Source organism: Dermochelys coriacea, chromosome 17 (genome assembly GCF_009764565.3).
Source record: "Dermochelys coriacea isolate rDerCor1 chromosome 17, rDerCor1.pri.v4, whole genome shotgun sequence".
NCBI classification, from domain to species: domain Eukaryota; kingdom Metazoa; phylum Chordata; order Testudines; family Dermochelyidae; genus Dermochelys; species Dermochelys coriacea.
The window spans coordinates 16177802-16204667 of NC_050084.1; the positions used below are offsets into that span (position 1 = coordinate 16177802).

At 43.6% G+C, this 26866-nt stretch overlaps 1 long non-coding RNA gene across 8 annotated transcripts in view; it reads left to right on the top strand.

Annotated features, from left to right (window-relative positions):
- The first annotated feature begins 398 nt into the window (after positions 1-398).
- The window catches only part of LOC119844845, a 43766-nt gene continuing 17298 nt past the window's right edge, over positions 399-26866 (top strand). For 4 of the 8 annotated variants that reach the window (XR_006276154.1, XR_006276158.1, XR_006276156.1 and 1 more), the window contains exons 1-6: positions 399-13155; positions 14561-14700; positions 15248-17503; positions 19754-19854; positions 21204-21415; positions 26572-26658. This is a non-coding gene — a long non-coding RNA (uncharacterized LOC119844845). Of the gene's footprint in view, positions 13156-14560; positions 14701-15247; positions 17504-19753; positions 19855-20237; positions 20358-21203; positions 21416-26571; positions 26659-26866 lie in introns of all 8 variants that reach the window. The other 4 variants (XR_006276160.1, XR_006276157.1, XR_006276155.1 and 1 more) reach the window with 4 other exon arrangements.

The window sequence follows — 26866 nt, forward strand, 5'->3', positions numbered from 1 at the left end:
AAACAACCAGGTTTGGTGCCAGAATGGGGCACTGAACGCCCGGGAACTAGTTCAAGATGTGAATGGGATCTTCATGGCTCTCTCTGACCCTTTTGTTGTGGAGTTTTATTCAGCGGTGGCTGCTGATCCAGCTGGATTTTTGAAGCTTACATTAACTGCATGTTTCAGAGTAGCAGCCATGTTAGTCTGTATTCGCAAAAAGAAAAGGAGTACTTGTGGCACCTTAGAGACTCACAAATTTATTAGAGCATAAGCTTTCGTGAGCTACAGCTCACTTCATCGGATGCATTTGGTGGAAAACCATCCGATGAAGTGAGCTGTAGCTCACGAAAGCTTATGCTCTAATAAATTTGTTAGTCTCTAAGGTGCCACAAGTACTCCTTTTCTATTAACTGCATGGAATCCTCTTCACTTTCTCCCCTCCTGCCCCCATCTTCGTTGCATTGCACAAAAATTCAACAACCACTAAAATGTTTATGCGCATCTGTTTCTAGAAGGGAGCAGGGGAAAAGCAGTTCTCAGTCTTCTTCCTTATTTCGCTGAGGCCTTTGTTTTCTTAGAAATATAAACCTCTGATGCATGTTACTATGTAGCAATGACTAATTTTTGTCTTTTTCTATTGATTTCAGCTGCAGATCCCTTTTTGCTGTGCAAGCGTGCGAGCGCGGGTGTGTACGGTCATATAAATGTAGCGTGTTTACAGAGAAATACTAGTATGTATCTATTGTACACATATATAAATACCTGTTTTCTGTTTTTATGGATATATACTGTACATGGCGTATATACTTGAGCAATATAGGTTAATATATACTGTGTGAATGTGTGTATATTCTAGATACACACTTAGCATGTGTATATGTAGTAAGTACTGTATACACACACACATTCACCATATATTTTTAATTCAAGTATATAGGCAATCTGAATATTTAGATATGCTGTCTGGATTTCTCAAACATTTTTAAAAAAGGAGAAGCAGCTAATGAAGCAGCGGCTTATTTCACTTGTTGCCAGTGAAATGTCCAGAGCAAAGTATCTGCAGGCTGATCTTGGTTTTGTCAGTTACAGAAACACTCCTTTCCTTTTTAGTTTGCTGCCTTGGATAGAAAGCGGTCTAAAAAAGATTGTGTGGTTTGTTTGTTTTAATTGCTGCATTGAATTGCTTTAACGAGTAAATAGTGAAAGTTGTGTTTCAAAGTGCCTGTTCAAACCCCAAAATCCACTTGGCATAGAATAGACATCCACCCAATTGTGTGAACAAGTGCAGAACTGGGATCTTGATTTTATTTTATCTTTTGGAGTTCATAAGCAATTTTTGTTTAAAGCAACCGAGCAGCTTTCTAACTTCAGCCTGTAGGAGGAGCACAGTCTGGAAATCTGTGAATGAAAACTTGTGAAAACCTGCTGCCTTTTGAGCCTGTGTTGACTAAAAAGTCTGCTAGTTCAGTGTGAAATTCTCACAGCTTTCTCTGTGCAAGTGCACGTGTTTCTTTGTTGGTGCTTGGGATTTTCTAACTGGATTTTATCATGAAGGGTTTTAGCTTTTTAGAAATAGGCAATTTTGGGGAGATCTGGCTGCTGATGATTTAATGGCAAAAAAACAAGCTGCTGCTAAAGCAGGTGTTGCTATCTATTAGAACCTTAGTATTTATTGCTCTGATTGGCGGTTTAAATCAATGCATAATTTTATAACAGGTTGAAGTGAGGGGAGGGTTTTTTAAAAATAAGAATGAAAAATCTTGATGTGGTATTTGAAAGTTTGTTGTTCTTGCATCTTATAATCAGAATCTCCTGACTCCCTGGAGTGGTGTTTGTAAGAACCCAGATGGGAAAGGTACTTTACCAAAAACATCAACTAGTTTTGTTTTCTTGCTTCTGTAAGCAGATCCTGTCTAACCCACTTTAAGCTACCAACTTTTGTCTTCCCCATAAGTGCATAATTGGACATCCTTTTAGAGGTTTGGATGTCTTTTTGAATCCCTTAAGAAACAGATTTGGTTTTTGAATATTTCAAGATTGTTATGGGATTATCTCCTCTTTTCCTTCCTGTGGAGAGGTTTAGTTCAAGTCTCCTATTTTGTATGGGACTTTGAGGTTGTGGAATCTGTGGTAGGTCTTGTTAGAATTAGGATCATCTTAATGGAAATGTGGTTTCAAGAGAGTGATCCACAGGCAGCTATTTCCAATGTTGTTTTTTTTTTAATTATTTTTTAGTTTCCCTCCCAGTTTAGTCTGACTATTCCCAGGGGCAGCCAGAGAATGTTGTTGAACAGAAATGAATTGAGCCTTCTCTGTAACAAAAAACATGCTGATGTCAGACCCTAGGAAGGGGATGCAAGTGAAGTCTAGCAGTAATTTACTCTCCCGTACAAAACACACCGGGCTCTTCGAGGCACATTATAGAAGAGAAGTGTTACTGGAAGTGAGGATCCCTGGAGCCAGTGAAACCATCCTGGAGTAATTGATCAGGTTCAGTTTATCTGGAATCTTAGGTTTTCTTTTCTTGGCCTTTCGAGGAACATAAGGGTGTCAAGTACAGCAGCCGAAGCACACTGTCTCTGCAGCATTCTTTTGCTAGATAGTAACTTGGAGAGTAACCACGAACCTGGGCTTTCCCTCTGAAGACACGTTAGAAGGGAGGGGAAGGAGGGCAGAGAACATGCAGCATAGTAAAAAAGCTCAATTTGGAGAAGACAATAAATCTGTCCTATACGTTCAAATGCTTTTGACTCCTATAGTCTAATATTTTGTGAGATGACTGCCCAGGTATTCCCACGCTCACAAAGTCTCTCAAGTGGGCCTCTCCCATTGGTCACTTGGGGTCAGATTTTGATACTGTAAGACGGTCACATTACCTTTACTCCACAATTCATATTAATCAGGGTTGATTTGATTTAAATCAAATTGATTTAAATCACTAGTCAGGAAGACTCGATTTAATCATGGTTTTCTACATAAAAGTGCATTCTTATTGGTTGTTATAACCTTAATACATATTCTCCACAACTCAGAGATAGATGTAGTTTTCATTTTTTTTTAGAAGGTACATGCTATACATTTTTAAACAGTGATTTATTTTGAAAACTTTTCAGATTAGTTTTACAACTATATCAGAAAACAAATGATTGTTTGGTTATTTCATTTACCAAAAGTAGTTGAAGCAGATATTTATGAAGTCATTGGGAGGTGAACTATCTCAAATTCAACAGGTTAATCATTAATATTTGGAGGATTTTCTTGCCATGCTGTATTAGGAGGAGAACATCACCAGACAGACATTTAAATTGTTTTATTTAACTAAAACAACAACGTTAAGTATTCTGAATTTTTTTCTTCAACAGCAAACACATATTTTAACAAAACAAGCATATATCCCTTGCTTCTCACATTTATCTCCAGACTACTTCTCCTTGTCCAGATCTATGCCGTCCCCAACAAGCTTCTATTCATTGAACTTTTTGAAACTTTGCGCCTTTAGAGAGAGGTAAGGGATTGACTCTATGTACACAAATTTGCAGAGGGACAATAGAGTTGAGGTCTGTTATTTTTCACCTCTATATATTATTTATTTATTTTAAAACATTTTTGCTGTTAACAAGCATGTTACCTTTGGAGACACAAATCCACAGTTTGAGAAATGAAAAACTAAGCATCTCTGATGGTATCCTCTAAACTGAGCACTGAGTCTTATTGGGTAGATAGAAAGATTAATCTAAATAATCTATACAGAAGCCCCTGGAACCCAATAAGATTGGATCCCTAATCCGTGAACTATTGGAACTCATTTACAGAACTTTTCTTAAACATTACATGAATATATAGTCTCATATTATAAAATTAGAATTTATAATCCCTATTCCATGATGAGATATCTTTGAGCTATAATGTATCTTAATTAAAACTATCTTTAGATAGGCTTTTTCCTCAAAAAGCATTTTACCAAAAAAATCCGATTTAAATTTAAAAAAATCAGTTTTTTTAAATCATTGATTTTTATCCACCCTAGTATTGAGTCATCCCATTGAAGCCAAGGAAACTGTTTGTGGAGTAAAGCCCTAATCAGCGTGAGTTATCAGCATCTTGCCCTGAAAAATGTACCATTTTTGTCGTCTTAAATCTTTCATAATACAAGGACATTTTTTGCTCCTACAGATGTAGTTGACCTTGAGGAGCCAGATCTTCAGCTGATGTTAGTTGATAGAGCATCATTGACTTCAGTGTAGACATGGCAACTGACGCCAGCTTGAGGGCCTGACCTGGGATCTTCCTAGTCCTTTTGGAATCCTCACATCAGTGGCAGTAGTTTCACATGCAGGTCCTGGCCCCACACTCACCCCAGGATAAATCAGAAGTGAATGCAGCTGCATATATAAACCCATTGTGGGTGAGATCAGAAGTGGGCCCTTCACTCAATAACCAGAACGAAAGCATGTATTGGATGGTTTTAGGTCAGGCAGTGTGTGCGGGGGAAACCCCTGTGGGTGATAAATGGTGTCAAGGTTTTGTTTCTGACTGCAAGGCAGGTGACGGATCTGGGCATCAGGGTTTTGCTTCTGTCTGTGCAGGGCAGGTGAGGGCTCCTGGCATCAGGATGTGAGGCATTATTGAGGAGCAAACATGGAAGATTGGTCCCTGTTGCAAGTGAGGGTGTCTCAGAGTTTGCAACAAGGAAAGGTGAGGTGAGATGCAAAACCGAACGACGCAAAATAAATAATTTTGTTTTTATTAATCTTGCAAAAAGAACAAATACGTCTTTGGTTTAGTCACGAATCGAAGCTGAATTGCATTCTTTTTTAAGACAACTTTTTTTTCCCCAGCCCAGTGGAGACCTCAGTCAGAATCAAGTTGTTTTGTCTCAAAGAGCCGGCCTTGAGGAGAGAGAGTATTAGCCCACCCATAAGTGGAAATATTCAGTAAATCTTTCTAATGTTGCAACCTCTTTCCCAGGAAAAGCCTAGAGCATCTCTGCGGTAAGATCTGGGTCACAAACTCCGGTGCCTGCACAGAGCTTATTGGAGTATCAGGGCCTTAGTTAATAGCGTGACCTCAGTAGTCTTCTGACCAAAGTAGAGTGGGGAGTTGGCACCCTAGTTTAGGTTATGGGACTTGAGGGGGAGGAGAGAGAGCTCCCCCAGATTGATTTGTTTTTTATCTGGTTTCCCCCACTCTTTCTCATGTGGGGTATTTTTTTGCGGGACAACCCCATCCCTCCTGCCTATGCATTGTATCTTCCTGAAAAGCAGAACCTTAAAAACAGAGTGAAGAAAGCAGAGATATGGCAAGTAACATCTCATGCCCTGTAGGCCATGGTTTCAAGAGCTCCTCATTCAACAGCTTAGCAATGTTACCGGGATGATGGAAAATATATGTGGCGGGGGGGGGGGTGTTGCCCTGCTAGCCACTGGAGTGATTGTGGGGGAGATAATAGACCAGCCAAGTCTGAACTTCAGCAGCTGGCTCACAAGCAAAAATGTCGCCTAGAAGAATTCATTAAAGGACATTTTCTGGTGGAGCTTATTTTTTTATTCTTAACAACAGTAAGCAGCTTAAGGCATCTCACTTAGCTGTTATTAGTGCAGTCTATAAACTTGGAATGGATTAAACTTTTATTACCTGCCAGATAGTAAAATCCAGTACTACTTTGGCCAAATACAATTGTGTGTGTGTGTAATAGATAGTGTGTATATTTGCATGCATATGTACTGGCTGAGATTTATAAAGCTACCTAAGAAATATGGATGCCCACTTCCCATCTATGCATGCATATATGCCTCTATAATGTGTCCATTGTACAGACATATCTATGTGCGTGAATTAATCGAAATCGAGCATACAGATCCCTTCGACAGCTTTGCACTTCTCAGCCAGTAAGTAAATGCTACATGCACGTGCATATGTGCAGTAGATTCTTTCCATTATTCAGTCCCATATTTCTGTAGGCCAATGCTAAACTAAGAATCTAATGTTTTTAAATGATCTCTGCTTTACTCTTTCCCATCCACCTTCCCCCCCTTACCCCCAGCCCCATCTAATTGTCTTAGCTTAAACCAATAAACGTGTGTGCAGTATGTATGTTAATAGCCTTATGTCAGCCCCACTAGACTATATGCCAATAGAACTGACCATTTCCCTGTATCCAGAAAGACGATGACGGGCTCTGATCCCATGCCACTGAAGTCCATGGGAATTTTGCCATTGAGTTGGATGGCTCCCTAAGTTAGAACTGAGTTGCTGCTTGCCGGTAGTGAAAGAAGAACTGAGCTGAAACCACAGAGTGTGAGCTGACGAGAGGGCTGGGGCCAAAAGGAGGCAGCAGTGGCTTTGCCAGCAATAGGAGAGAATTGTACGACAGGAGCCAGAAAACCCTTCGCGAAGGGGGGAGGAAGGGAGCATCCTTTTGCTCTTCTCTTTGTACATGAAAAACTAACTCTTTTACTTTAATAAGCAACAAAACAAAAGCCCATAGACTCTGCAGAGGGAACATTGGCCAGGCATGGCCATAAATCTCATAGCAAACACTCAAGCCAAGATGCAGTGAAACTGGCTCATCTCGGCCCCCACCCTCTACTTAGAGATGCAATTCACCCCATGCAGAGGGTCATCTCAAGGCAACATAGCACTTCTGATCCACTGTAAGTGACACCCAGCAATGGACTGGTCCTAGACAAAGGGACGAATGTCACCCTCGGTTTGTACTGTGTAAGAGGCTGGTTTTCACGTGGGCTCCGGTGGCCTTAGCAGGTTGGTTTTGTTCTGTCTCTCTGGTTTTGGTCTGAGTTTGTCTTTGGTCCTCTTGATATGTTTTTTACCTGACCTGAGCTCTGGGTGTAAAATCAAGGTATGGCTGAGTTTTGTACAGCTGCAAGCAGTCTTCCCACTGCTTACATAGTAATACCTCAAACTTAACAGTTACTATAGTATCTGCTGAAGGAGTTTGATTGGTGGCAAATGCTCAGGACCAGGTGCAGAGCCTTGGTTGTGCATAAGCATTTCCAGCTAGAACTCACCATCTTCTTTCACTGGCTACTCAAACCCCCATCATATGCCACTAGGCAATATCACAAAAATGGCTTCATTCACTTCCAGTTGCTGCATGTTATTGATCAGTGAAAGGCAATGTTTATGCAGTAGGGTTTTTTCAGCTTTCCAGTGGGATATTGTGGGTTTGGTACCAGCCTTCATCAATTACAAAATAGCTAAATAATAATTATTACCAGTTATTTTCTAATCTGAAAATGAACTAATACCAAGCTCTTAGTTCTCTAGCCTTCAAGGGGAATGCCACTGTGCTAAAAAGAGAAACACCTCCACCATTTTCCCCAGTCTGATTTTTACAGAGATATAACTGTTCTGAACACCAATGTTCTTTAAGGCCCCAATCCAGCAAAGCCTGTGTGCAAGCCTATTTCCATGCTTAAAACTATGCACATGCTTAAGAGTGGATGCTGGATTGCAGGGAAATAGGGGGGCATTTGAATTGAGTGCATCATGTGAATATGTACCTCCTTTAAAATGAACCCAGTCTCTAAATCTCATACATGTTCTTTTCACATGAGCTGAAAGGGTGGCAAGCGATTTCCCCTCTCTTTGGCCAATACAAGCTTTTAGGGGCATTTAACTGCTAGAAAACTCTTAATTCAGGCACTGGCTTGACAGTGGGCTTGTAGCTTTGTTTCTCGTCTATGCTTCTCAGCCTGTTACAGCCATGCCAGTGATGGATCAGGCTAGCTGGTGCTTGTATGGTACATGTCAGTGACTGATGGGTCAGGCTAGCTGAAATTAATCCCAGCTGTGAACAGTTGTGGGAACTCTATCTCAGTGGGTCCCTATGACCTATATACAGGGGGGTCAGGAGGGTGCATGTTTTGGAAGTCAGCCGTCAAAAGGCTGAAGTTGGTGTAATTATACCAGGATGTGGCCTGGTATCTTCAGTTTTTTGCATTTCCTGGGATGCAGCACAGGGGAGCCAAAGAGGGGCAACTTATGGGGCCCACGCTTCCCAAAATGCAGGGGTTCTGGTTTTAATCCCAAAGCAGAAAGCCACTCAGACCAAGTTGGGTCTGATAGTCTCCATAGGCTACAGTGACCATTGAAGATTAGGGTCAGATGTCGTCTTCTCCTTTTTAGGCAGATTAGGCTGATGCTCTTGGCAAATTGTCAGTATAGCCCTTGTGTAGGCAAAGCTGGGGCATCAGTTATCTGCTACCTTGGGCTATACACCCCTGACAAAACATAGTATTAAATGCAAGATTTGATGACAGGACAGTTCCCCTTTGCAGTAGCCACAAGATCCCTCTGTTTAAGAGCTGATCTCTTTCAACCTGCAATATCTAAAACAGTGTTGCCAAGCTCTCCTAATACTGGGTGGGTTTTGTTCTTAAAGCCCTAGCTGTATTCATGTGAATACATGAGAATCTCAGCTTCCATTTTTTTTAAAAATAAGTTTTACCAGACTTGGTTGGGCAGAAATGCTTGTAAAGGTGACCTGAGTCCCCCCCAAAAAGCTCTGAAACCAGAAGGCAAAGAAAAAGAACCCCAAATTTATCATTTAAAAAAAATCCTGATTTTTTTAAGTCCACACTCATGATTTTTGAATGTGTTAGGTTGGCAATATTTCTAAAACAAAAATCCTTATGTAAAAAGCTGGCCCCCCCAGTATACATCTGGAAAAGCAGAGAGCTTTACCCTTCAGTAAGACTTAGGATGTGTGTTAGAAGAGAGAGATCCTTAAACATAACACATCATCTGGAGCACACACAGGTGTGTCAGAGCTGTTCTAGACAGTTACTTGGTTAACCTGCCGCACTATGCATAGATCTTCTATTTAGCTAGTCTTGTCTTGAAGAAATAATTGAATTTTGAATGTCTCCTTTCTGCCAGCTGTTCTCCATGTTTTCCTTTTGTGTTTTTGTGCATGTGTGGTGCCGTTTCACATAGGCTTAGGTGAAATCCAGTCAGTCAGTATTCAGGAACATCTCATTGACAGATGTTTTTGCTTATAGGTTAAGTTTACAAAAAAAAGACAGTTCTGCAATAGAAACTTCCAGTTTTTCCTTTGTATGTTGGGAATGGGTAATGTCTGCTTTGAGGTGAAGGCCTAGGCTTTACTTCTGTTGTGCATTTCATTACAAAAAATAATTTCCCCTCCCTCAATATCATCATCACCACCACCGCATCCCTCCACGGTTGCTCATTCTCAAATCGGCAGGTTTTGGTGACTAAATAATGTTCTGTCTGAGCAGTACAGGGCTGACCATTATAACTCCAAGGGCCCAATTCTCATTTACACCAAAGTCACTTTATGCCATTCTGGCAATGTCAAGGGAAATTCAAATGGGTGCAGACTACATTCATGCCCACTTTAAAGCCTCTTAGCCCTGCCAGAGCAATGAAAAAAGGGGCCTTTCATATATCAATGAAAATGAGACCCCCAAGGCTCTTTGCTACTCCCATCTTCCTCTGGGTTTTTATTTGCTCTGACTTTGCAAACATATACTGTAGTGTAGGGGACAGGAGAATACATTTATTGGTTTTGAGGTGGAGGTTGTTTTTTAAAACTTCTCTGGGGGGGATAAGAATGTCCATTTTCCCATTGTTTTTGATGGCCTCTTCAAGTGCAATTCTGAAAATATTTCCCAATGCAAAGGCAATCCTCGGTTGTCAGCAGATTTCCTATAGGTGTGGGAAAACCCGCTGCTAATAATTATAACAACATAGGTCTTAATCCTGCAATTGATGGTAAGTGACTGCTGCTATCAGTTACCGGATCTGTGGCCTTAAGCTGCAGTTCAAGAGCAGAATTCTGACCGCCCCACTTCACTCTTGAAGTCAGTAGCAAAATTCCCACTGACTTCAGTGGGACCAGGACCCAGCCCTCTGTCCCATTGACTGTCTCTCTTCATTCATAACCCCCTGTGCTTTACCTGTAGTAACTGATATTCACTGCGGTCATTAGAGGTGCTGATGAAGGACTGCGGACTTGTTTGATCACATGCCAGATACTGTGCTGGCCTTAGATTCAGAATCTGGGAAGGGGTAGTCCTAGAGGCTGATAGTTTGTTGGTTCTGGCTCTAATTCTGCAGTTTTTCCTGCCAGTGCAAACTCCTTTCTGTGTTATTTTTTAGGAGGTCAACCAAAACAAGGCCCTCAGACCCACAATGCCGGTGTCAGACTGAAATGACAGTGTTCTCATTGAGTGAATGGGCCATGCCTTTTCAGTGTTCTCTAACACTACCCTTGGAGGTCATGTATTTAATGCACCAGCTCTCAGTGCTGGATGCTGTAAACCCTTACTTGCATGAGTAGTTAACCTCGATGGCTCCAGTAGGAATATGGAGGGCCAGTCCCGAGCTCCTTGGTGGGCCTAGGCCTGATAGATGGAATTTTGAACTGGGGGCCCCCCGAAATCCTGTTTCTAAGTCTAATCCTGTTTCAAAGAAACCTGAGAGCGGGGCTTTGTGGAGTGGGCTGTTTGTCGGATTTTCCCAACATCAGTGTTACTTTGCTTCAAACAGCTCGACCCTAGACTGCACCTTGAGAACTTTCATTTGGATGGGCTATTTTAATGGAATGACCATGCCAATTCTTAGCTGAGTATTTTGGGACAGACTCTGGTGTAGAACTAGAGAGAACCTCCTTGCAGTCAGACCCCCTTGTAAACTCTGTTGCACTTAGCAGAGTTACTCCAGATTTACCCTAATGTAACTCGCATCAGAATCTGGTCCTTTCTCTAGGGCACTTTGCTGTTAATGGCCATTTTATTACTGTTTTGACTTGCTTGAACAGGGCATTGATTACTCTTTTTCTTGAATTAAAAATCCAATCCTGGTCCAAATTACTGGTAAGCAGACTGAAGCAGAACATAGTTAGGAGGCTGTTGTGTGGCTCAGGTTTTCTGGCAAATAACCAGATCAGAGAAATTCTCATTCCTAAGCCTTGCCAACCTATGGCCGGTCACTCTTCCCATCTTGTGTTTCATTCAGCCCAGTTGGAAAATTGGGATAAACACCACTGAAATCTCCAGAGACTCCTTGAACACAATGCATTTTAGCTGAACTTTCCTGTGTAACTTAATCACCAGTATGATATGTTCAAGCTCTAAATGGCATCTGAATTTTTGGCAAACGCTTCTGGTGCTGAAAGCAAAATTGTTGCTGTTATCGTACAGTACGGTGTGGGGGACTGGGGGTGTGAAAAGAAACATTTGGTAACACGGCCTTGTTTATTTCCATTGTGTTCTGTCTTTGCTAGTGTCTTGCAGAAACGGGAATTTACAAAGCCGTTCCTTATTTGGAACCATCTTTTTTTTTTTTTTTAATTGGGATAATGATGTGATGAGACTTTTCTTTAAAAAAAAGTGCTACAGAAAGCAGCTAACTGAAGGGGCAGTTCACCCCTATGCAAAGGACTGGTGCAACACTTGTGTTCCCTGAGACTTTAATCATGCACAGACTGACGCACGTATGCATGTTGAGTGGCTCAGCTGAAGCCAGTGGGGCGGTTTGCAGCATGCAGAATTATGCCCATGTATCAGTCTTTGCTAGGTTGAGGTGGAAAGGCTTCAGTGAGATTTAAATGGTTGATAGCCCTTATGCCAGCCCTCTGCACAGAGGTGAATTTCACCTGGTCGCGTTGCAACAGCAGCGAAGGGTCTCATTCTTGTATGAAGCGTGGGGCTGGAAGATGGATGGTTTTGCTTTACACAGAGAGTGCACATGCTTATTTTACTTGCTGGTCTTTTGCTGAAACTCGAGATTTATTGTACTGTATGGAAAAGAAAAAAAACCCTAATGTTCCAAAACAAATGACAGTATATTTTGTACTTTGTAAAGTGTTAATTAAAATGGAAAAAAAAAAAAAAAGCGAAACATACACTGTCTGCTTTTGTACTGATCAAACTGATTAAAATAAAGCAGAGCTTGGCATTGTCTTTATAAGATGTAACTCTCTTTTGTTAAGCCTTTTCTAAAAGGCAACGAATGCCAGGGAAAGAAAAGTCTATCCTAGGTTTTATCCCAGTACTCAGCTGCTTGCATCAAATGGTGACACGGCAGCTAAGATCCTGAACATCCTGTTGACCCTTGTACTCACACCAAGCTCCAATGAATTATATGGGCCTCTCAAGAGTTGCGAGGGCCTGTTCTTGTAGATCCAATTGTAGGGTCAGGGTTTAGGTGGTAGCAGGCACCAGAAGGTCCCTGGCCAAATCCAGCCCTAATGGGTATCGATATGACTCTGCTGAACGCCTGGAGGGCAGTTCCAACTCTGAAATCAAGCCCTCCGTCAGGACGCCATGTGTGCAGGGAGGGATGCCGGCGTTCTTGGTGGTACCATCCTCCAGGTGCACTGGTGACACAGAGCTCACTCAGCTGGAAGGTAAGCGATCCATCCCATTGCACTCTTTGAAAGCAGGAGCCAGTAAGCCTAGTGCCGTCCCTTATCGGGGGTGGGAGGTGAAGAGGGGGACTGCAGAACTGTCTCCAACTATTGCATTGTACAAGTGTCACTAGCACCTTTTGGACCATTGTTGTTAATTATTATTATTATTATTTATTATTAAGTGCTGGCAAACGTTCCCTTGTTCTGACAGGTATCTCCCAGGCTGTGGGAGCTATGGGTGTGTGTTTGCCTACACAGTCACTCCCTCTCTGCACTGAAGTCTGTGCTTTGGGAAGAAGGGTGCCGCACAAACCCGAATCTGAGCTAAACTTGCCACTCTGGCTCCGTGGAGGGTCTCCATCCAACTGGACCCAGGCCCATGTAGATAGGCTTTTGTGGAGGTCTGGGTAAGGGGAGTTGAGGCCAGTGCTTTACCATCCAAAGATCCAAATGACCCTGATCTTCTGCCTCATTCCCTTGACTTAGGACCCCTGCTCGATGTGCTGCAGACTCCCTTAGGCTAGCTGTCCTCACAGCAGTGCGCAGGCCAGTACTCCACGCAATTTTGAAGTTCACAGCTGGAGTCTCTGCCAAGGGATGAAATCCAGTATGGACACATCACCGCGTCATGGTGGACACATCAACCCTATGCCACGGCTGGCTGCATTTGCTGTGGTCGTTGGCAGGCTGTGCATTGCCCTGGTCCCGTCCTGGCCTGTGTTATCCCTTCAGAGATTTGAAGACTGGAAGACGAAGTTGAGTACTGTTCCCAGGTAAGCAACTGCCTCCGTTGTTCAGGAAAACAATCGTGCTTTCCAGTGTGTAGTGCTGCGCTTTAGGATCATCTCTTTTGCCGAGCAAGCCAGGAAATCCCCCGTTACCACTTACTGCTCTCAGCAAGGGTGAAGTTTTGAGGGGGCTGGAGGTTCTGGTTGAAATTCACAGGAAATGCAACTCCCATGTCTCTGTCCTGCAGCGTGCTGTGCAATTGGGCAGTAAGGAGCAGAGGTGCGTTTGGTCCCCACTGAATAAACAGCAAAGCATTTGTAAATGGATCCTTAACATGACGCTTTGCCTTAGTCATTTAGTGCATTTAAAACTGACGACAAAACCATTCAGTGACACGCCATCACACGAGTTACCTTGCAACGTGAGCCCTGCCGCCTGCCATTGCCATGCCATCTTTTAACTTCAGACCTGATCCTGCCTTGCTGAAGTGAATGGGAATCAGACGGGACCTTAAGGTCAACGTTTTCAAAGTACCCAAGCTGATGTCTACACTAGCAATGCTTCACCGGTACAGGAAGACTGGTATACGATCCCGGCAAAGTGCTCCAGTGTGGATGCAGCTATGCAGGCTAAGCTGCTCTGGGTGCTGGTGTAGGGTGCCTCCCTCCCCCCCAAGGAGCGAAACAAGCTTTACTAGCAGCTTTGCTAGTACAGCTGCCTCTCCGCTACAGGCTTCAGCTGGCACAGCTGTGTCGGCCAGGGATCACACCTCTTCACACCTGACTGACATAAAACGATGCTGGCAGAAGTTTGTAATGTAAACCTGGCCTGAGTGATTTAGGAGCCAAAACCCCATTTTCAGAAACGACTTTGACACTTAGTAATCCAAAGTCCCACTGATTTTTCCATGAGACTTATGCTCAGACGTGCCCGTGGCACTGCTGAAATGGGACTTAGGCCCTTCGACTCTATTCCCTCCCTTTACACACACCCATACTCTCATGCACACATATACGGGTGTGATATGGTTGTATTTGAGTATACAAAACATATATTCATATATGCACGTTTACATGCTCCCACAAACTTTGGCACCAGTTAACAGCTTGATGCAGGTGGGTCGTTGCTCCTAAAGCTGAAGGCCAGATTTTGCCCTTTGGAAGATCCTATAGTGCGTGTGTGACTTTTTTGAAGATGTATGTGCAACGTAAGTGTCATGCAAGTTACTTGATCTGCTGCTGCCTTTCATGTCACCACGGCTGTCAGTGTGGGAGGTTCCTGCACATTTTGATACTTAAGCCAAACATGATCTTTTTTTTCCTCAGTGCATGCTTAGCATTTATATATTTCTTTTCTTTTGCCTCTTTGCTAAGATACCATGCCACCTTCAGCCATAGAAGTGGCTTTTTCCCACTGGCCATGTTAATAGTGAACCGTGTTGTCTGACAGATCGTCTACACTGGAGTGGAATGCCAGGATCCCAGCATTGTCTTCTCCTGAAGAGCATCACTCAGTGGAGGGGAACATCGAAAACATAAGAAGTGTGGGAAACAGGCATCTCCCCTGGAAAACTTGTCCCTCCATTCAAGGTAGAGACGACTTGAAAAGAGACATGGGGTAAAATTTTCAAGTGTGCCTCTAAGTCTCATTGACTTTCAATAGGACAGAGGGTTAGTCTACGTGGGGAAAAGCCTGGAGCAGCTAGTGCAGATTAGCTAGTAACCTAACTTGCACACAGGCACTCTTGGGGCAGGGTAAGAGTGTTCACACGAGGAGTTCGTGTGCTTTAATTCACACCCTAGCTATCTCTGCACTAGCTTCCCCCTGTAGACAAGCTGGGAAGCTCTTACATCGTATAGGAACTTTTGAAAAGGTTATCCATGCAACCAACTGCCCTCTAGCAGCTAAATATCCAAGTAGGTCCAAAGGCTTTATTGGCTTCAAGAGACCTGGAGGCATCCCTCTCTGCTGCACAGATAGCTAGCATGAGCTATAACCTTGCAGAGCTCTTTCTGCCGCTCTTGGAACCAGACTAGGGAAATAGCAAAATTAATTCCCCATCTAAACACCCTGGTCCTAAAAGCAGCTTACCTTTTTTTGTTTTGAGTCACTAAATTGTTCTCATCATATCCACAGTGAGATTTTAAGGCAGACCATAAAATATTTTGCACCAAATTCAGATATGCCTAAGGACCTTGCAGCGATCACACTATGTTGTACAGGATAGACACACAGGAATTTCACTCAGATCTTCATGGTCCTAAAAGCACAGGTCATCACTACGTGAGCTAATGGAGAATCTTCATTAACTGTTAGCAGTATAGAGCCTATGAAACATGCTTGAGTAGTTCTGAGTCCCTTTAATAGAAGACAGCGATGCAGTCTCATGACTGGTTATATTTAAATAAGCACAGATGGTAGGATTTGGTCTGAAATGTATCCACTTGAACAAAAATTACAGATCCCTCAATAAAATAAGAATTGATTTGTTTGTCAGGTCTAAAGCTCTTCCGGTCAGGGACCATAGCGTCTCCTGTGTTTGCAGAGTGCCTAACAGAATGAGGCTCTGGGTGCTACCTCAATACAAATAATAAGAAATGTATTTGATAAGAAGGGGCTTGGGGAAAAAGTCCAAACTAACAGATCAGGCCTGATCTACTGTATTTTAGGACTTCAATGACTGATAGAAACTCCCAGTTTTGTTGCAGCTTAGTTTGAGCACTCTGTAGTATGCTTATAAAAATAAGAGGATGGGAAGTCAAACCAAAGCAGGTCTATTTTTGAGGTCTTCAAGTTCTAGTTCTCAGAATCATTTGTATTAAAGGATCCTTGAGGGGCAAGATATAGTTGGTCTGAGTATTGACCGTGCCTAAAATAATCCTGGCTTTACAGGATGTAATATATTTAATTTACAGTGACATGGTTTATTAATGCACTCAGGACCATATTTTTCCCTCCGACAGCCCCAGCCCCATGAGGTCAGCGATATTGCCTGAATCTAGCTAAGGGTGGAGCATGAGCCATCCCAGTAGGATTTGCAGGTATGGAAGTGCAGAAATGAATAGCTGGAGCAGAGCACAAATAAAATAGTCTTTCCGCCTGGTAGCAGTCATTTTAATAAAAATCCTGCAGCTGACATTACTAGGTTCCCATGTCCCAGCTGATTCGCCACGGGCTGCGTGAGTCAAGGAGACTAAATTCCCCTCACCCTCAGAGATCGGCCATGTGCTGTACAGTATCTGTTGTAGGAATAGCTGAAGGACTTGACCTTATAGGGCTATCAGCCCATTGTCTTACTCAAGTATTAAATTCAGCGGTGCAGACCCTGGGGTAGCACAAGCCAGGATTTGGATTTTCAAAACCAACTGATGTCTTTGGGCTCTCCAAGTTGTTGGTACAGTGTAGTATTAACGGTTAATAACTGTATCACTGGACAATCCAGATTGGGGCCCTGTTATGCTCGGAGCTGTACACGCACGGGGGAACTGTGTTTCCTGCCCTGAAGAGTTTTCACTCTATTTTCAGCCAAAGCTGATAGCACAGTGGTATTTGTAAAGCAAATGACTCGTGCTAATCAATGCAAATCAAGTAGGTTATTTTTGTTCTAATCTAAGATGCTCCCTATGTGTCTTCCCTGTTCTCCCTCCTCCACACCCTCCCCTTTACTGGTATATTTATGGCTGTCTAATTTGCTACTTTGAAGGACAAAGTGGTGCAGAGATTCCTTCCATTGTACTAGTTCTCAGCTCCCTACCCTGGGACTAGATTGTTAATTATACTGACAGCTGTGTTCCTAAACAGATGTAATCCGTCATGGGGGCGGGGGGGGGGGGGGGGAGAAATGTAAACTTTGCAACCCCTGGGTGCCTCCAACAGGTAAAATCTTTCCTATTTTCCTCGTATCCAACATTTTTAAAAGGTTGATCCTCCGTGGGACAGTAGAGGACAGAAGAATATTGAAAATCGGGCATTTTAGTTACCGAGTGGGTGGACGACTGAAGGAAAGAAAAGGACTCCTCTCTAGACATGTTTATAACACGTACCTGCTACAGGATGTGGGATTTACAGGAGGATATAAAGCCTGATATATAATCATGGCCTGGAGCTTGTGCTCTGGCGGAAAGTGCTACATCTGCAGGGAGATGCAATCTGAACAGCGTGCCCTGTGATGTGGGAAGGGGATTGTGCGTGTGCAAATCAAGAGTGGCACGTCTCAATTCAGCAAGATGCTAGGAAAGGAATTTGCCTTCTATCCACAAAACATCACCTGAGCCATCAGCTAATGCCGCCCTAGCCAGAGTGGGCAGAGACGATGCCAACAGGCCTAAAGGGGAAAGCACCATTAAAAAGGACCCACCGGTCTGCAGCAAGAAAGGGGATTTCTCTTTCCAGGTTAGTTTTGTTTTATTCTCCCCTTTTAACTTCTTTGCCTGTTAACACGCTTTAGCGGAGGGGAGAACTTGCTTTGTTCAAGTTTAACCCATAACTGGTACTGTAGGTGCCATGACTCAGCTGAAGTCTGAATGACTAGTCTGAAGAGCATATGCTGGCTTGTTACAAATGCACCCCCTGAAAACTAGAGCGAAAGCCAGGTTGTCTAGAGATTAGACCAAGGGATGGGGAATCAGGAGTTTTCCCGGTTCTGTCACCTATAGACTGTGTGACCGTGAGTTAGTCACTCAGCCTCCGTATGCTACTTCCATACTTCACAAGGGCATTGTCAGACTTAATTCATTAGTGCTTTAAGATCCTCCATTGAAAGAGACTGTAGACGTGCAAAACTATGGTGGTGTTAAGCAAATCTCTGAACTTCAGCCTGGAATCAACACAGATACATGCAGTGACTTCAACTCATAGGTCCTGCCCAAATCCCATTGCAAATTTTATAAAGATATAATTACATCCTTTATGTGTCCCAATGAGTTTATTTTGAGCTTGAATAGCTGAAAGACTCAGTCAGCTTCAGCGCTAACCATTAAAGGCATCACTTCAAGGAACATAGGGTTTAAAAGTTTAACCAGACTCCCTCAGTTCATTGAAGTCGGGTTTTCTTGGAGCAACACTTTTAAAAAGATTCCTCCCCATACCTTCCCCCATCTCATATGAGGAAAGACTTGCTTCTAACGGCATTTTAACAAACATCTTTTTTTAAAAAAACAAAATGACCATATTTTACAGAAGCATGTCTGCATGAAATTCTTCCCTGAGAGTTTCTTAGATACCTGCACTAAAGAATTTACTGTAAAGCTTTTGGGATGCAATGGATCTGAATGTGTGTGTAAATTTAGTAGGAAAGGTGCCGCAAATCAACAGCACTGGGAAATGATGCCCTGGTCTTCCACAGAAGAGTTCACGCAGCATGAGGAGCAGCAATACGTGTGGTATCAAGCCACTCTCATTTAGAGACACTGCCTCGTTATTATTTTGTTGTTTGTCTTCATGTTTATAGTAGCTACTAGATTAAGGCTCCATCATGCTATGTGCTGTGCAAACTCATAGTAAGAAACAGGGCCTGCATAGAGTGTAGGTGTAGATAGCCTCAGATAAAAGAAGTATGACATTTCCTTTTATGTAAATGGAGAAACTGAGACATAGAGTGATTAAGTGACTCGCCTGGGGTGTCACAAGAAGTCTGTGGCAGGGCCAGGAGTTGACTCCAGGACTCCCAAGTCCCACTGTACTGCTTTAACCACAAGACCACTCTTCCTCACTACCTCGAGGCCATTCAATGGCTGATGAGCATGCCAGTTTGGATAAATAGTGGTTTAAGTGAGGTGGATACCTGTCCACTAGGGATGAGTCTGAAACCATCAATCCATTTCACACAGGCCAACACACCCGGGTGAGAAGGTAACAGCTCTCATTCCCGTAGACCTGCAGGTAGTGACCTGAAGGTAGCATGAGCTATAATCTCTGTGACCCATCCAGGTGGGTACAAGTCTGATCTCACCGATTCAGAGCCAAGCTCACAATTGCAGTCAAGGGGCAGTGAAGAGGAAGTGGCAGGGCTACGCCCTCTCTCTCTCCCCCTAAGGAAAGGCTTCTCTCACTCTAGAACACTGGGGTTTGTTTGCACTGTCTCCACATCCATGACTGCGTTAACCTGAAACACCAAAGAAGCTCTTATTTAGAGCCCTCATCGCTCTTTTCCAGGCACATTAGACCCAAGAAAAGTCCCACTGCATCTTAGCTGCCAAGTCCTGTGGCCCCCTGCGATGTTTGTCATCCTTTGTCCTCCCTTCTCCTGCATGGCACAAGGGGGGCTGGGTCAGCTGTGAAAGGTGTTTCTCAAAGATGGATCCATGTTTATCCTGACAGTGTATCATTATGAAAAATTGCCCTCCATGGACAAAGCAAGTCAATGCAACACTTAATTCAGCTATTTACCAGAGGTCTGTAAATGACCTGACACCGAAATGTGTGTGTATATATAGCCTTAATCTCTGTTGTGTTAACCCCCTGGACTTAGTAGCTACGGTTCTATTAATCATTATCTGTTTGGGATTTAACCAGCCTGTCGCTTTTGTGATCAGCTGATACAAACTAATAGCTGCTTTTCCACATCTGACTGGCAGGTCTGTATGCAGATAACCACAGACGACATGTTCTTGTTTTAACTCCTCCTGTTGTGATGTCTTGTAGAGAGTGACACCGCAGCATGGGGGGAAAACTAGACTCGTCAGCAAGGGACTGGCCGTTCCTTCAAACCCTGGCCAAACACACCATGCTCACAGAGGACCCAGGTAAGAGGCTTGTCCCCATCCTATATCATGAAGGCACCATGCCGCAGTGGTTAGAGCAGATTATGACAGATGGTTCTCTTCCTAGCTGTGCTACTACAATTGAGGGCCCATTGTGCTAGGCCATTTACACGCACAAACAGTCTCTGCTGCAGAGAGCTTACAAGCTAAGTGCATGCTGACAGTACACAGTATTATTATTATTTGTAGAGCCTAGGAATCCCCAGTCATGAACCAGGGTCCCGTGGTGCCAGGCGCTGTGCAAACACACAACAAAAAGGAGCTTATGGGATTCTAATAAACGCTCTCTGAAAGTGTTTTGTCAGACAGGAAACAATTCCTGGCTCGGAATGACTCTCAAACTTCGCTTTGTTTCCGTCATTCAGGCCGAACAGCACCAGAACGGCATCATGCCCAGACTCAACTGTGCAGTTCCATGGATATGCATCTGGAGGCATAGTACAGACCACTGCTGTGGGGAGACATTACTGAATGATATATAGCCAGTAAACATATTGGGTGAAATTCTTGCAGGCATACAGAAGATGTGACAGTGACAAGACCACTGAGCCCCCACAATGAAGTCTCCCTTAGCTTCTCTTCTGTAACTCTTCCCCAGCAGGGTTGTTGCCAAAGATTGTGCTGTAGGAGCTTGATAAATTATTCCAGGCCTTCGGTTCTTTGAACAACACCTCGAGGAAAAGGATTTTCTTCTTCTTTTAGACTTTCAGTTGAATAAGGGAGGCGCCCTTAGCTTTATGGATTTATACCCCTGCCTGCCTTCCTACAGATTCACTGCCTCCTGGGAAATTGCAAGCATCTTATAAAGGCCAACTCAGAAAGATCTGAAGAGTCTGTACACAGAGAATTCTTTCTGATGTCCTCAATGCAGTTTTAGTCAATAACCTCGGGTAAATCTGAAGCCCTTTGGCACTGGATGTCTGAAAAGGCAGAACATGTAGAAATGAGACATCTTCAACCTCAGTGGCTCAGTCTACAAGATTACGAAGGAAGGGTAGAGTCAGCAGTGTCAGAGTACAACCCAGGAGTCCTGACTCCCAGCCTCTCTCCCCGCCCCCCAACTGTGCTCCCTCCAGAAAATAACTCTCCTACAAAAAGACTTTTAAACTAAACTTTGCTACATGTTTAAAGACAGTAACAGTAACAAACCCACCCCTTTCCCTCAGAAAAGAAACTCAACATCTTATGTACCACGAAACAGATTGTAGTTTAGAAAACTGGCAGCAAAATCAAGCTCATAGTACTGCAGGAATAACGTTTAATCTTCCAGAACTGCTCTACGGGTGGCATAGGGGCCTTTTTCAGACAATTTATGCTTGTGTTCTTTGCAGAGTTTCTCTGGGATGAAATATAATGGCACTTGGAAGGAGACGTTGAGTAACACAGACAATGGCTGGAATGAACGAGAAGTGCTGAGGAGAGAGTCCTGATCCTGAAGTGATCTTGCAACCAAGTTAGTCGAACAAGAAAAACAGCTTTCCTCTGCATCCTGGCCTCTTCTGATGAAACAAGCGCATGGTCACGTCCCTTTGTGGGGACAAAGGTTGGTTCTAGCTCTGTGAATATGCGGGTATGGCCTCTCTCACGTCTCCCCTCCAGAGCAGCCAGTCTCCAGACTGCTATTTTGAAGTGGTTTGGAGAAAGATGGGGGCTCTTTTGTTCTCTTGCCCTACGAGGACACTTAAGTCTGTGAAATTTGTGTTGAATGGTTCTTGTCTGGGTAACATTTCATTGAATGTTCCGAAAAGAGCAATTTCAACATGTGCTAAGGGCGGTACGCAGAGGGGGATTTGTTGAAGATGTAGCGAGGCTGGGCATAGAGTTGGGAACGGGAAGATGCTCCCCTTGTCCTCTCTGCTGCTTGCTTTCTTCTTTCACCCTTTATTTCAATAAAAAAGTGGGGTGGCTCAAGAAGGCGAGGCTTGAGCCAGTCACAGCAAAGGCAGGAGCTGGTTGTCTCCCACCACACAATACACTTTTAACCAGGAAGCATGCTGCCCTTTTCTGGAGAAGGGCCTCCTGGGAGTGGGCTCCCACTTGTGCCGGTAGTGCTGTAATGCACGCAAGTAGGGAATAGGGTGAGGCACAAACTATCTTGCATGTGTGAGAGAGGATTTGAAGTGAAAGGTGATAGTCACGCTTTTGGAAAACTTTTCTCATTTCTGGGACTAGTGCCCAGGAAACCCCCTCTGCAAACCCTATGTTAAATTACAGAGGTGCAGGCCCGGAAGGGACCTCAATAGGTCATGTAGCCCAGTCCCCTGCACTGAAGACAGGACTAAGTAATAAACAGACCCATCCCTGACAGGTGTTTGTCTAAACCGTTCTGGAATCTGCTCAGCGCTGTGTGGTCTAGGAGCTTGAACACAATGCAGGGAGCTAGCAATGGTGCAAGCCATATTTTCTGAGCCTCAGTTTCCCTATTTGCAATATACGGATATTTACCTCCATCACAAGGGTGAGGATATATTATCCACTGTCTCCAATGCTGTAAGTGTGGCTGTTGTTGACCACTGGAGACAGGCCTTGATCCAGACACCCCTGTCCTTGGGAAAGTTTGAATCTAGAGCAGAAATTTGTGGTGCCAGTAGTTATTATAATCGGTGATACTGAGGATGACCTGTCCCCGTGCAAGGAGCTCAGTTTTGCATTTCTTATGTGAAATGTCCTATCGTCCCTATCCTGGAATTCCAGCCAGCCTGGCTTTGCTGTACTGCTCCTAGAGCAAACTGCATGGCTCTTCCAGGGGCTTGCTCTGATTTCCAGGGCTGGCCCTTTCTCCCCTCCCCTTTTGCAGATGTCTTTAGGAAGTGTGGTCATGCCAGAAATACCAGTGTGCAAAGGTTTGCGCTGACCTCCAGCTTGGGAGGGGAAACACTATATTAAACTCAATATGGTATAAAAGTAGAAATGAAATAAATCTAAACAAAATGCTTTTACCATATCGAAATGAAATTTTTCAGCGTTGTTTCAAAAATTTCCCCTCAAGAATGTTATCGAAATCAACACAGTCCCGATTTCAGCAAAACTGCATTTTCCAACAGCAAACTGTTCCATCATTCTAGTGAGTATCTGCATTTCTTTTTTAAATAAGTCTCTGCATTCACTAGCGGAAGCAGAGCTGGGTCTGGGCAGTGGCCTGGGGAAATCAGAGGTCTGTTTAAGGTGCTGTGTCCTAAGATATCGGAACACGTGTTAGACTTAGTGCAATGGGTTGAAATCCTGGCAGCATCCCCTCCACCCTTCATAAATGGAGATCCATGTGTTTTGCTGTATTGGGGGTATTAGATGAGCCCTTAAAAACCAAAGTCTTGTCTGCACTGTGTGGAATGCAGAGGAGGGAAAATTTCAGGGGTGTGGGGCACTCACTTCGCATTGACTTTGTTGCCCTGGGGATTCTATAGCATGTCTCCTAAGAAAAGGGGGTTGTCAAGATGTCTTTGGCCAAAATGTCCAATCTCCCATTGCTGTTGTGCTGTCTGACTAAGTCTGCCACTTACTGCTCTAGCAATATCCCCCGAGCCTTGACTGTTCAGGCGAGCAGTTGTCCTGGGAACCCAGCTCCGTTAGTAACATGCCTTTGGATTTTACAGAGTGAGCTTGAAGGCTCCAAATATAGATGTTCTGGTTCACTGGCAGCTCTCCCTGCCCTTCTCACAAAGCTATAAAATAGTGTATTTACATCCTCCCCACACCTGGAGTGGGCTACTGATGATCCTTCACACATCAGCCTCCAACCAGGACTTGCCTTTCCTCACCTGCATTTCAATATTCACAGCATGGTGCTGTTAATTAGAAAACAAGGTATTGCAAACGAGGACTCAAGCTACCTTCCACTCAGGGTAACCTCCTGTCACTCAGATTTATTTCCCCAGCAGGCAGAATAGAAAGCTTCAGTGTTTCCCCAGCACTGCTGTTTCACACTCCCATCAGTACAAGACACCAGCACGATGAGCAAGTGACCTATGAAATGCAGATCCTGGCCCAGCCAGTCAGGAAGTCATCAGCTTCCATGAGTAATTCCCTTTCTGGCACTTAGGAAGCTGGTCCAGGTAGACAGTAAAGAGGCTGGAAGGGCACTGCAAGCTTAGATAGAGATACCTTGGCTGTATAGTATTGCTTTGCGTGCTCGCATCTGAATGTTGGCTTGGTGCTTGGACACTCCTGCCGTCTTATAAGCGGATCTATTTTACCTCGTTTGTTTTCAGTAAAGGGAGGGGAGTAAGGAAGAGGTCTGTTCTTTGCCTGCTAGGGTTACAACCAGCTAGTGGGCGAGAGAGAAATTTTAAAATCCAGGTTAAAGAGAGATCCCTTAATGAAAAGATCTTGTTATGGCTTAAGATAAGTTCTGGGCCACTTGCGCTCATTAAAGATCCAAAAAGGAAAGCTTGTTTGTCCGGGCCTAAATGTTAACACTGCCTGCCTAAATTCCCCTGTAGTCGCAATAACAGTTATTAGTCTGTGTGCTTCCTGTCCTGACCTGTTGTGTACAGTTGCTGCACACTGTTAAGAGTTGCCTGTTTGAACCCAGAGCAGGCTGCATTTCAGCAGTGAGGGAAATGATCCTCCCATATAGTTTGCTTCCATGAGTAATTCCCTTTCTGGCACTTAGGAAGCTGGTCCAGGTAGACAGTAAAGAGGCTGGAAGGGCACTGCAAGCTTAGATAGAGATACCTTGGCTGTATAGTATTGCTTTGCGTGCTCGCATCTGAATGTTGGCTTGGTGCTTGGACGCTCCTGCCGTTTTATAAGCGGATCTATTTTACCTCGTTCGTTTTCAGTAAAGGGAGGGGAGTAAGGAAGAGGTCTGTTCTTTGCCTGCTAGGGTTACAACCAGCTAGTGGGCGAGAGAGAAATTTTAAAATCCAGGTTAAAGAGAGATCCCTTAATGAAAAGATCTTGTTATGGCTTAAGATAAGTTCTGGGCCACTTGCGCTCATTAAAGATCCAAAAAGGAAAGCTTGTTCGTCCGGGCCTAAATGTTAACACTGCCTGCCTAAATTCCCCTGTAGTCGCAATAACAGTTATTAGTCTGTGTGCTTCCTGTCCTGACCTGTTGTGTACAGTTGCTGCACACTGTTAAGAGTTGCCTGTTTGAACCCAGAGCAGGCTACATTTCAGCAATGAGGGAAATGATCCTCCCATATAGTTTGCATATCAATTCATTCGCAAAGTGCAGTGACACTCTTCAGCCTATCTATGAATGAGCAGGGAACAAAAGCAACCCATTACTATGGAGGGGTATCTGGGAGACTGCAGGGTTTCCCTATATTTAGAAAAGGAAATAACTGAGATATTTCAGATAGCGATTGCTGGATTTTTGATGGGGGAAGCTGTAAGGATTTGTCTACACTTGAATTTTCAGTAGTGGATAATTAACGCAAGTGTGAATTCTAGTGTAGCTGGACCACCAAAGTTAGTGCCAGGATGAAAATGTTCATTGCTTGTTGTGTTTAACCACAGATTGCAGCTTAACGCTCCTTACAAGTAAGTGGATAGCAAATCCTCTTGAAAATACTAGGGATTTTAGGAGCGTTGCATGTAAGTAACCCTAATTCAAACAGCCCAGTGTTAGCTATGACTAGCAATAAACATGACTGAAAATGCAAGTGTGGACACAATGGGTAAAACTTTCAGAAGTACCTAAATGACTTAGAACCCTAAAACCCATTGACTTTCAATGGAGCTTAGTCTTTCTTGAAAATTTGAACCATCCTATATTATTTATTTGCATTACCATAGCATTTAGGAGTCCTAGTCATGGACCAGAAAGATGGTGTATAAACGTACACTGTTCCTGCCCAAGAGCTACCAATAGCTTACAGAGCTCCCCTCTCTACAAAAAATTATACTGAAAAATAACCATCATCTTGCTTTTCTTATTTAATTCAATAGCACTGATGGAGTGTTGAATTAGCACTATTTTAATACTGTCCCTGGATCAAACCAGTGCAGCCTTCTGCATGGGAAAAACTGTGCCTCTCTAAACTTGTTACAGCATTTTTGAAAAAGTTAACTGAAAAGAATAAATATAGATTCATTTACCAGAAGTTTCCAAAACCTTTCATCATTAAGGAAGATATTTAAATAACTCCACATGAGTAGGAGGCAAAATTTTGTTGTGGATTATAAACTGGATAATGGGACCCTACCAGATTGTGTCTGTACCAGCACAGCAGTGGCGTGAAAACACTGCTGTAGTCTTAATGACAGATTCCCATGGGAGCTGAGCACCTAATTAATTTAAGCTCCTTTGAACTCCCAGAAGAAAATGTCTTGATTGCCTGATGCTTCATTACCATTCTTGAATGGTAAAGCCATGTTTTCCTACCACGGCAAGAGGAAATGTTAATTAAATATAGCAGTAACCTTCTGCACCTCCACAGTTCTTTCTGAAAGCTCTCGGTGGTGCCGGGACTCTTCAGAGTTAGATTTTTCCCATTACAGCAACTGTGTGCTGAGACCTTGTCAGTCTGTCGTCTCCTCTGGTCTTAGATGTAGAGTGTCTTTTAGTACAGCACCAAGGGATCCTGATTCATGACTGCAGCTCCTAGGTACTATGATCTACTGCTACTACTGTTATGTTACAATAGTGTCTTGATGGCCCCTTCCAACCTTAAAGACTATGAGTTATCTGCTAATAAAAAGAGTGCTGGTTCTTGTCCCTCTCAAACCTGTTAATGTCTTATTCCCCTCTAGGATTTTTACCCCCCTTGGAGATGGCAGCATCTGTTGTTCTTCATGTTTCCTAACTGTGGCACCTGTGGTTTGAAGGACTAGAACAGGGTGAGTAGCCTCACTGGAAGGGCTTCATGAAATCAGCTATTTATGCCTTGCTGCTGGTCTCTGCTTATCCACAAAACTGAGAGGCTGATGCTGTTGGCTAAACAACTGCAGAGCAGGGCTTTGAAGGCGTGGCAGTTGGGAGTTCCAGCCCCTCTGCCTGCACAGACAGTTCTTTGACGTCATGTACAAAGAGGGAAGGCTGGCGTAT